Raw genomic sequence first — 10,795 nt, forward strand, 5'->3', positions numbered from 1 at the left:
TAAAGAAAACGTCGCATTTTTTGGACATAAAATAGGGAACCTCACAAATTTAACTTTAGAAAAGAAAAGCGCCGCAGGCGAAAACTTGGAATAAAAAATTACGTTATTTTTTATTCCAAATTTTATGTTTTTTGGGCATGAAGTGAGAAACAGTGAGCTGCAGTTATCCATCTTTTAAGGTTATTATTGGACTAACCAAAAAATAAGTATTAGTGCGTATGCAAACAAAGAATATCAAGCACTTATATCCACTAACACCCATTTACATAGTCATGCTTCGTAAAATGAATAACCGCTCATAAGCCACGAAGCAGTTCAGTACTCAATTTACTTATTGAGCAAGAAAGTCAACTGTGTTATACGAAAACACTAATTGGAATAAGTAAGACTAATAGTGCAATAAAATGTATAAAGTCATATCAGCCTTCTGACGCTAGCAACACAACGATGTACACGAAACTAAACTGAATACAGCGCCAAAGTAAAGCCGATGATAAACGAAGTATACAGTGTATTACAAACGAAATCAAAGTGCTACTGAGTTAAAGCGACTATGATATCACCCTTCAAAAAACGCGAGTACTCTATAAATAATGTAAGGAATACACCTTTGGGAGTATAGGACTGCTCCAAATCTAATCTGTATTCATACAAAAAATGTGCTCCAATTAACATTGCGATGTCCTAGGAGAGGAGTAGGAGATCCCACTCTCGCTTTGGTTGTGAGTATTCCATAGAGTACATACGTGAGATTACTTTCCAAAGTACTTTCACTGTAGTACTCCATGGAGCACCCACAGAGGATCATATGCCGAAGTACTAAAGAGGAATTGTGTCGGAAAGAATTATCGAAGTGAATTTAATTTAAAATGAAAGTAAATGAAGAGGGGCAATACAACTTTTATATTTTAAACTACGAATATTCTTATGTTATTTAGCATTTGCGTGAATAAAGAAACTAATATAATACGCATACGCATACGTGAATAAAGAAACTAATATAATATGTATACATAAAACCAGTGCGCTGTTGCATTTCAGAGTTGCCAAAGTAAAATTTTATTATTAGTTATTTGTATGAAATATTTTACTTTTGGCAACTCTGTTCGATCGTCATCGTGTCGTGATTACTGTCGTTAAAAAACGAGCAATGATCGGCTGATGGTGGTCCGCAAACGCATTGCAAAGGAGCATTGTTAGAGTACTCCAACATGAAGAAATTGGTGTTACGGGGCACTCGTATGTATTTTCTATTTTATGTGCCAACCACTCATTTGTCTGTACTTGACTAAGTACACATTTAGACAAAATTTTTTGGCTCATGACTAAGTGCACTAATTTGATTAGTACTGAAAGCAGATATCTGGTAGGAAAATCTCATAAACTTTAACTTTAGAAAAGAAAAGGGTTTCCTCGGATCCTTGTAGATTGACGCATCTAATGCCAAGTTTAGATGGAAAGCTTCACGCCATCCCAGTACAGCACCATTCACAATTTTACCCAATGTTCTATCCATAACGGTTCAATTTCTACCGCGTATTTACGTCTAGAAAAAGAATCCGAAAGCGGAAGTTAACTTTCTTCACTCGTTTAAGAGTTATCAGCGAAAAACTGGTTTGTCTGTTACATATTGTTCCCGCACATTTACAATCTTATAAGCACACAAATTACTCTACTTTTGATATTTAGTATATTAATATAATCTGACTTGCCCGAATTAACGAAAAAATAATGTTAAATCGATCAGTGCTGATTAAAAACCGATTAGTGTGCATATCTCTTGAACCAAGGAAGATGGAATCGATTTTGTTTTTGCATATCGGTATGCACGTGTAGATCAATCCACAAGTTGATTCAAGGTTCTATCATTAACGGTTCAGGCGCTACGAGATATCTTCTTGTAGATTAAACGACAATTTGATTGAAAGTTCCATCATTAACCCTTCAATGAAAAAATCGGTGTTTATCGGTACACAAATGACCCCGAAACCAGATTTGGCTCGTTTGGCACCATTCACAATTTGATCCAATATTCTATCTATAACAGTTCAATTTCAATGTAGTTTTCCATAATTTTCCTACCTTTAGGACTGGCAGCCCCTTAACACATAAACGAGCAGTCTCCTATTTCAAAATACACGCGCTCTGCCATATTCGTTTCGGTTGCAGATGACAATGCTATTATAAAATCAACAAACGAACTCGTTGGCGGCGGTGTATTGTTTTAGTTTTGAATTTCGTTATTTATTGAATTAAAACGTGTTATTTCAAGTGCATAATTCTAAATAAATCGGTCTAATTGCATTAACTTTGTTCGGTGAAATTTGCATCTTTAAAAGCTTTTTTTCATAAACTAATAGTTTCCTAGAGCTGCAGATTCCATTTTGGCGATTTTCAGGACTCCCTCTACCCCTACAAATCAAAAAAAGTTTGAAAATCGTGCCACCTTATATAAAATTCAACCCATTTAATTGTGTTGTACATAAAAGTGGCAAGAGTTTTTAAAAGCTGTAATAATAAAATATTTTCTGGAACCTATGTGGCCTTTTATATAATCTCAAATGAACAAATTGACGAAACTCGCATAGAGGCCATAGAAAGAAGAAAATTGGGAGATGCTTCCAATCTTATTGACATGAACTCTACACTGTAAGTACTTTACATACTAAAAGTAAGGAAAAATTTAATAAAAAATAGATTTAAAAGTATGTCTTAACAGAGGTAGAAGGCAGTTTGCGCGCCCGTAAAATTAGTCGTCCGTCCCAAATATTTTGAAGATTTGTGCCACTTTAAGGTTTCTTACCAAGGGTGTTGCAACAGAGTGTTGGGATGAGGCTTTAGTTTGATTCTTTTGGATTTTGTAATAATTTTATATTTATTTTTATTTAAATAGCCACCATGGCTCGCTTATCGTGCAAAAATTTATCAACGATAGCTAGCGTAGAAAACTGAACATCTGATGCGATAGTTAGCGTATGGCAATACCACGATAAACGGTAACGATCGGGTTTCACTCGCTAGAATTTATTTCATAATACGGTATAATAGATTGCAACCCTACAAGACGGAGGTAACCAGTTCACCCACACATTCAAAGCTTTTTTCGCTCTCCACTAACACATCGACGTTTCATGCTGTCATCGAAATGACAGTTCATTAATTATTCCGGAAAACATTGAAACGCAGAAAAAATATCTTTGTTTATAACGAAAAATATATTGTGCTTTTAGTTGTGACATGTGACGGAAATTAAAAATTTTGTTGCAGAGAACACCTTTTTGCGTTGGAGGCCTTCGCCCAAAATAACATTAAGTTAATTTTAGTTGTGACATGTGACGGAAATTAAAAATTTTCCTGCAGATACCATCTTTTTGCGTTGGCGGCCTTCGCCCAAAATAATATTAAGGGTATCGTTTTACAAGACCGTGCACCACCTAATTTAAAAATATCAAATAATAATAAAAACTGAGCTCGAGGCGCGTCTTTTGATTCCACGTTTGATAATTTTTGATAAAAATTTGGTGGTGCACCGTCTTTTAAATCGTTACCATATTAAGTTGTATAGAATCGACGGGATGGCCTACAAGGTTTCATGTCATACTAAATCGCTCCCGATATGGTCGGCCTAGTACCTTAATGGTTCCCGGAACGTACCCGATCTGCATCCGACAAAGGACCAACAAAGTCGATAACGGGGAGTGTCCTTATCGCTACAACAACAACAACATTATTTACTTTCTGATTTTCATTCATACGTATGTGCATTTTTAAATAATAAAAATAATGTTATATTATTCTAATAGATAGCATATCCGCCGGGTTGCGAATCAGCTCAAAATATGCCAAAATCAATTAAATGCCGATCCACGTGTCATTTGCCAAGGATACAAGGTACTTTACAAGCAAAATGCTTTGGAATACGGTACCAAACTGGTTGGATGTATTTCCCTAAAAAAGGGTGGAACTACGCATCTTGGTTTGCCAGTATTTGCTTCGGTAATTTATATTGATCTGTATTGATTAAAAATTGCGATAGTAGATAATGTAATGTGAATTAAAATTGTATAGGTACCCGGAGCAAAAAAGGCAACTGATCGGCATGCAACTGTTATTTATGTGGCGCCACCCGGAGCTGCTGCTGCTATCCTAGAAGTATTAGAAGCAGAAATGTCTTTGATTTTTGCATCACCAAAGGTGTGTCATAACATGATATGGTTCGCGTTAAGCACGCTCTCTTAAGGCAAAAAAAAATCGCGTCTACTCAGGCCCGATTGTCCAGGAATCATCGCGCCAGAAAGGGTAAGTAAATTAGCTACCATATTAAATATATAAGCAACATTTATTTATTTATTTATTTATACATGTATGAATTTTTTAGTGATAATTTGTCATGCTTTTGTTGATAATCAACTGAAGAATGCAAATACGACAGAGTTCGAAGTTCATGTGAAAACCAATTAATTTTTTTAATTAGCGTTTGGAGAGAAAAATACATATATGCATAGAAGGGGAGGAATTAATTAGTTATTATCAGCAGATTTGCAAGATTTTTGTCATTTTCCCTGCATCGCAGTTGTCATTACATTGCGTTAAGAGAGGACATCAACACAAACAAAGTTATATATCGAGCATTCCATGGTCATTATTAATATTCAATCCCTAGAAGGTTTAATGTAGTCATATCAATAGTTCCCGAGATGGTGGGGCTAGTACCACAATGGTGCTTGTTTATTTATTTATTTATTTATTAGTCTAAAAATTTAATAATTAATCAGACTAAGAACTAAAGACCGGAACGTAGATAGATAGATAATTTATTGAGGATTGCACAGTGACTTGCACATCTCCTTCACAGCACCTCATCCTAGCCGAATTCCTTGATGAACCCCAGCAGTGTTCTTGGCTTGAGGGATTAAATGTGGGAATGCTCTGGCCATGGTGAGCCCATAAACTTAGCTCTACGTCTTGAAATTGCTCCGCAATCTAGAAGGATATGGTCCACCATCCGCTGATCCATCACAAAATCGGTATGTGTTGTTCGATATTATACCCAGCTTTTGCATGTGACTGTTCAGTCTACAGTGTCTAGTAAGAATAGCCGTTAGGGTTCTTAGGTTATCTTTTTGAGAGGCCTATTAATGCCCTATATCGAGTTGTGCTGTAACCCCCTACCAGTAAGTTAGATTGACTCAGGCCTGGCATATTGCGCCAATGTTCTCTCTTTTCACTCCCTTCTGCTAATAAATGCCCCTGTGGGCCAACTGGCAGGAACGGCGCGCGATCGATGGGTCATGCAGTTGCTGCCTCTCTTTCCGTGTTGTCCGCCTGCGACCGATCACAAATTGTCATCAATGTCCTCTAACTGGAGTCCAAAGAAACTTTCTGTTTCAACAGGGGTGGACTATAATAAGAGGAGTGTTAGAGGCGTTTGTTCCACAATACAGTTAAAGAGATGGTTGGTGCCATGTGGGGACACATTACAAGCAGGACAATGTTTTGTATGTCGGGGTTGATTCTGGATAGTTAAGAGTTTAACCTGTTACGGTATCCAGATCGAAGTTGAGAGTGACTACTCGCGTTTCCCTAGGGAGAGTGCGTTCCTCCTCTGCTAGTTTTGTTCTTTGAGAACAGGAATCACCGGCATAAAAAGATTCTTTTCCGGCAAACGCAGCAAACCCATTTCTCAGTACTGGGGCCAGGAGAAAGACCCGGATTGGGGTCGATACCTTCCCGGAAGAGGAGAGTATGGCGCAGACCCGCTGCGAGGATCTGCTGGGAGGTTGACAATTTGTGGGAGAGACGCAACAAATTAAACATTGAGTCCGCCTGCTGTTGTTGTTGTTGTTGTAGCGATAAGGTTGCTCCCCGAAGGCTTTGGGGAGTGTTATCGATGTGATGGTCCTTTGCCGGAAACAGATCCGGTACGCTCTGGTACCACAGCACCATTAAGGTGCTAGCCCGACCATCTCGGGAACGATTTATGTGGCCACATTAAACCTTCAGGCCATCCCCTCTCTCCCACCCCCAAGTTCCATGAGGAGCTTGGGGTCGCCAGAGCCGCGTCTGTTAGTGAAACAGGATTCGCCGCGGATAGGTGAGGTTGACAATTGGGTTCGGAGAAGCTATACATTGCGCTGGCAACCTGAAGGGTTGCGCTACATACCCCTTGAATCTGGTATTTTAGTCGCCTTTTACGATAGGTATACCTACCGCGGGTATATTCTGACCCCCTTACCCGCTGGGGGAGAGTCCGCCTGCTCATTACCCTCCACTCCCCTGTGGCCTAGGACCCAGTGCAACAGTACTACGTTGTGTGCTCCTATTGATTCAGCTTTTCTACGCACTGAAGGACCAGTGCTGACTTTATTTCGAACGCCGCAAATGCCTTTAGTGGGGACTGACTGTCTGACTGAGTATGGCAATTGTTTCATTGGGGTATCAGCGCTGAAGGTTCAGCTTAGCGCACTAACTTATGGCGAATACTTCCGCTTGGAAAATGCTCGGATGTGCTTTTGGAGGTACTGATAATTTGGCTCTGGGTCCGAAAACTCTGGCCCCAATCCCCTCTGGCGTCTTCGAGCCACCTATGTACCGTACGATCTTGAGCAGACTAGTAATACATTGCACCCGCCTATACCTATACAGCCGTACCAAGAGACCGAGCAGCCCATTACGTATTGGCACAACCGGAGCACTGCTGGACATATGAAAGCTATGCATTCAAAAGTGTTTGTACCAGTGGCTGGTGTACACCGAACTGGACCAATGTATGCTATATTGCGGCCTGCACAAATACCAAGCTATGTTTATGTAAATAATGTTACTGCTAAAGTCAATTTGCACGGTTGAGCACATACAGTACCTACGTTTATACAAGGTGGAACATCACACTACCTACATGGCGATGTAGCCACCGATCAGGTTGTTGTAAGAGATTAATTAAAATATGTTATTCATAAACACTGATTCTTATATTTTCATTATCATTAAACTGTAGACTAGACTCATGACGAGTATTCTTACTGGACACTGCCTTCTGGCGTCACATGCCTTTAAATTAGGCTTGGTCAGTGATATCAGATGTTGGAAGTGCGGGTTGGAGGAGGAAACGATCGATTACGTTCTGTGCCCGTGCCCTGCGCTTGCCGGGCTAAGACTCCAGCTGACAGCTGTCAGATCTAGAAGCAGCAAGTGGCTTAAGTTCTAGGAAGCCGCTAACCCACTGGAGCCATGAGAAGCGTGAGTGCACTTTGGGTGTCCCAAGACAAGTTCCGTACCTGCTCCGAATAATTTGTAGCTTTCTAAGCGAAAAAGTACTCCCTTTTGATACAGATGAGGGACTAAGAAAGCACAACACCATGGGCGGTGTCCCTCAGGGATCTGTTCTAGGTCCAACTCTTTGGAATGCGATGTATGGCGGGGTGCTACAAATCGACCTTCCCGGAGGCACGGAAATTGTCGGCTATGCAGATGATATTGTCGTAGTAGCAGTGGCGAAGAAACTTGATCTGCTCCAAGCATTATGTAATGACGCCGTGGGAAGAATAAAGGAATGGTTGAACACGGGGCTGGAGATGGCTAGCAATAAGACAGAAGTGGTTCTGATGAGCTCAAAGCGGACTGTGGAGATAGGAGATTATCAAATAAATTCAAAGCCCTCCTTGAAATATCTAGGAAGTAATCATTGACTCAAAACTAACTTTTAGGGAGAAAGTTTCTAGAGTTAGTGGAACCCTAACGCGAATAAGCGAAGCTACCCGTCAGCTATTATCCAACGTAACCAGCTCTATAATATTATATGCAGCACCAGTATGGCACAGATCTAAAATGGTCCACCAAAAAGATATACTAGCAGCCTACCGCATTACTGCTATACGAATAGCATGTGCTGTTCCCACGACGCGATCCATTTTTTATCCAGGAAAATCCCAGTAGATCTACTCTCAGGTGAAATGGCCGATCTGTATGGCATTGGATTCAGCCGACCATCTGAAGATGCTAAGAAAAGCGCAAGGTCACGAACAATAGTTAGGTGGCAAGAACGGTGGGAAGATTCGAGAAAAGAGCGCTGGACCTTCATGCTAGTCCGGAATATAGCATAATGGTACAAGCAAAAACAAGGCGAACTAAATTACCATCTCACACAGATATTGAGCGGGCACGGTGGCTTCAAGGTGGGGTAGAGGAGCATACTTTCTGTCCAAGCTGTCCATCCGAATTGGAAAGCGCAGAACATGTAATGTTTCACTGCCCTCGTTTTCACGGCGAAAGACTGTCTGTAAACAGAGTTTTTGGAGAGGAACCTTCCATTAGGAATTTAGTTCCACGAATTAGCGGACAAATAGATTGTTGGATTGCTGTGAGCAAGATGGCCTTTATAGTAATGACGATATTGATGCATGCCGAAAGGGAGCGCAGAGAAATGCGCATACGAAGTAGTGGCGACTAAATCGCCTTTCCCCCCGTAACGTTATGCCTAACGGCGGTCCCACGGGGTGCGGACACATGAACAGGATTAACCTTGTTTCATTGGGCCACTTGAGGTTAGTGCGCTACCACAACGTCCAATAAAAAAAGACAATTTCCGTCGTGCCTGGTGTTGTTGGGTGAGTGGCCAGACAGCAGGGTGCAACAAATGCACTTTTCAGGGGAAAATAAGATGTAGCAAACGAGTATATTCTGTATCCTATGATCAACTTGGAGAAAACCAAACGTTTATTTTCCTGTCCAAAACAGAACTGGTGCACGGCACTGCTGCTAAAGAAGGATAGGCGTAGCCATATTAATTCGTTCCCGGGTTAGTCGGGGAAAGCAATTTTAGCATTAATTTGTCCTTTTTAATTTGAACATCCATTCAAGAACTTCGCACAATAGATTAAACAGTCATCTGTATTTATTTGTTATTGTAGCACGTCTAATTAATTTACTTCGTAACATAAATCAATTGTCCCTTGTTATAATTTTATGTTATCTATGAATGCAACAGCAAAGTATCTTTGGGTACCCCTGCCAACGGAAGATGCATAGGCATGGTGGAGGTTCATTTGAAGTTACTTTACCAGGTCCTGATTATAGTTATCTGAAATTTCTCTTGTTCCTCTTGTCTCTCAGAAAAGAGCTATGTGTGGAGCCCTATTTATGGAACACTTTTCGGCTTATATTAAAAACTTTTAATCTATTCTTACTGATATGAGTTTCTTTTTCATTCTAGGTAATTTGATTTTGACGATGTGAGGATAGAAATGTCCCAAATATTCCAGCTGTGGCTGTAATAACATACATTTGCTCAAATTAGAAGAAAACTGCACGGTTGAGCACATCCAGTGCCTACGTTTATACAAGGAGGAACACCACACTACTTTCACGGGGATGTAGCCACCGATCACGTTGTTGTAAGAGCTTATTTTAAATATGTTATTCATAAACACGGATTCTAATATTTTGTTTTGGTTTTTACTTTAGAGTCAACCTGTTATATAAGCGATGTCAGCTATGCCTGTAACTTAAGCGCCTTCAGATGTAATAGTTACCGCGGACGCGTTCACAGGAGTAGTTCATTACGTGGGGATTACACTAATCAAGGACTTTCAATATCGGAAGGTTTTCCAGCACCATAACAACACCAACAATATGTGCAATCACCCAAATAAATTGTACAACAAACGTTAACACCACATCATCAGCCAGCAACAACAACAACAATCGCAACAAGTTGAAACTTCTAAACAATTAATGACTAGTGAACCACCAACATATCCACAATATGCGCAAACATCAACACCAACTTATGTCGCCTACTTTGCAACACGGTGAAGATGGCCAAGGCCATTCTGATTCTAATACTGATAAAGGCGAACCCATGGTACAATTACCAGGTAGAAGAATTAGCGAAAATGCAACCCTCCCGTATATTTTGTTGTTGCCGATTGTACATAAACTGTCAATCGTTCTTTAAGTTTCTTCTGTCAAAAGTGATGGAAGGAGAAAAATGTCACATGTAATTTTCGTCAACAAAGCCAAAACAAAAAAAGAAAAAAGCTGGTTTTCTGATGAAGCTGGAGGAAAAAGGCATTTTTAATGGAAAATAAAGGTAATTAGCTGATTTTTAAATGATGTATATTTAATTTATTGTTATTATTTATTTAAATATAGCGGCTGAATCACTTCTTCAACGTTTCCAGCGCATCAACTCTTGGTAATTCTATACGACAGATAATATGCGTCCATAAATATCGAGAGAGGTGTTAAAAGACGCGCATTTACCTCGACAACAATAATCAGAAGGCGGAAGTAAAATATTTTGTGTTGGACAAGAGATATTTGCAAAAGAAGTTGAAAATTTTCAATTGAAAATTTTCATGTGCGCGTTGTAATGTTGATGATATTCGTACCCACAAAAAAAATTGTGGGCATAAGTGATTTGCGCAGATATAGTTTTGGTCTCCAAACCGGTGTTGGACCCACCCAGATTAATTTTTTATAAGCGCGGCCGAAGGCCGCCAGCGCAAAAAGACTGTGGATCCCACCACGGTCTCGAAGCACTCCGGGGTCATTTTTCGGTTTTTTGGGAATATCTTTTGAACGAGCTAAAATTTTTCTTTTCCGCCTTCGGATTATTGTTATTGGATTTGGTGATGCATGTTATCTTGCACTCAAAGAAATGGAATATGATAAGAAATTTATAGATTTTCTGTCGAAACGTTTATATGATCGCATCACTTCAAGATTATCACATGGTATATGTATGTAATGGTGATCCAGAGCAAAGGTATAGTGGCTTATTAAATTTATCATT

General features: G+C 39.8%; 1 long non-coding RNA gene across 1 annotated transcript; it reads left to right on the forward strand.

Annotated features, from left to right (window-relative positions):
• The first annotated feature begins 3,503 nt into the window (after nucleotides 1-3,503).
• On the forward strand, nucleotides 3,504-9,850 carry LOC137248043 (uncharacterized). The gene is made up of 4 exons (XR_010952022.1): nucleotides 3,504-3,996; nucleotides 4,069-4,299; nucleotides 9,212-9,392; nucleotides 9,463-9,850. It is a non-coding gene; the product is annotated as an uncharacterized lncRNA (long non-coding RNA).
• Nucleotides 9,851-10,795: the final 945 nt, after the last annotated feature.

The sequence above is a fragment of the Eurosta solidaginis genome, chromosome 4 (assembly GCF_040869045.1).
Source record: "Eurosta solidaginis isolate ZX-2024a chromosome 4, ASM4086904v1, whole genome shotgun sequence".
Lineage (NCBI taxonomy): Eukaryota > Metazoa > Arthropoda > Insecta > Diptera > Tephritidae > Eurosta > Eurosta solidaginis.